Here is a 1,179-nt window from a genome sequence, read left to right as displayed (position 1 = left end):
TTAATTTGTATCTTGTCTTGTCTTATACTGTCAAGTCATTTCTGACCCATAAAGACATCACGGACACATCTTTCCTAGAACGCCCCGCACTCCTATCTGTAATCATTCTGGTAGTGGATCCAGAGAGTTTTCTTGGTAAAAATACAGAAGTGGTTTACCATTTCCGCCTTCCGAGCGGTGAACTTGAGTCTCCGCCCTCGACTGTCTCCCATGCCGCTGCTGCCCAGAATGGGTGAGTTTTGACTTGTAGCAGATTGCCTTCCACTCACTAGCCACTGGCCAAGCTAGGAATGGAATGGGTAGGCCTCTGCTTGACTCTCCCTCCCACAGTTGAAACGGATAGAGTACTGAAAACTCTCCAGGTGCAACCCTGAGAGGGGAATTTGTATCTACCCCAAGCTTATTACAGTGTCACTTAACAAATATCATTATCATTACCTCCATTAAGATGTCATCTGATCCGTCTCCCTGGTTTTGGGTGGGGCTTCCCTTAACCTGATGGATGAGAAACTTAACTTTATGACTCATTCAGTTTATTGAACACTTCCCATAACGAGCTCACAGTCTAGAAATTTCCAAAGGATCTTAATAAATTTCTTCAGTAAACCAGTCTAGGATACAAACACCTTCACTCTCAGGAAATTTTCCTTATTTCAAACCTGGGTCTCTTTTGCTGCAATCTAAACCATTTGGTCAGGCTTTGTCCTGAGAAGAAAGTGGGAACAGTGGGTCACCACACTTTGGGAGAAGCAGCGTGGCTCAGTGGAAAGAGCACGGGCTTTGGAGTCAGAGGTCAGGGGTTCAAATCCTGGCTCCACCAATTGTCAGCTGTGTGACTTTGGGCAAGTCTCTTCACTTCTCTGTGCCTCAGTTACCTCGTCTGTAAAATGGGGATTAAGACTATGAGCCCCCCTTGGGACAACCTGATCACTTTGTAACCTCCCCAGTGCTTTGCACATAGTAAGTGCTTAATAAATGCCATTATCATTATTATTATCGACCCGATTAAAGGAACCAACTCTATTCACCTCCTTTATGAGAATGTCCGAAAGTCTATCATGCTGGGAACTTGTGTAAGTCTAGATTTGTTCTAAATTTCTTTTTTCCCCTCTCTGTCCAGATTAAAATTTTTACCCTTCCTCTTCTCAGGCTTGTGCTCTGGGTTAGAGAGGTGAGACT

At 44.3% G+C, this 1,179-nt stretch overlaps 1 non-coding gene across 1 annotated transcript; it reads right to left on the bottom strand.

Annotated features, from left to right (window-relative positions):
• Positions 1-242: 242 nt before the first annotated feature.
• On the bottom strand, positions 243-380 carry LOC119936742. Its single transcript, XR_005453835.1, has one exon. It is a non-coding gene; the product is annotated as a small nucleolar RNA SNORA7 (small nucleolar RNA).
• Between the last annotated feature and the right edge of the window lie 799 nt (positions 381-1,179).

This window comes from Tachyglossus aculeatus, chromosome 1 (genome assembly GCF_015852505.1).
Source record: "Tachyglossus aculeatus isolate mTacAcu1 chromosome 1, mTacAcu1.pri, whole genome shotgun sequence".
Taxonomy (NCBI): Eukaryota; Metazoa; Chordata; class Mammalia; order Monotremata; family Tachyglossidae; genus Tachyglossus; species Tachyglossus aculeatus.
This window is presented reverse-complemented; position numbering and strand designations above follow the sequence as displayed.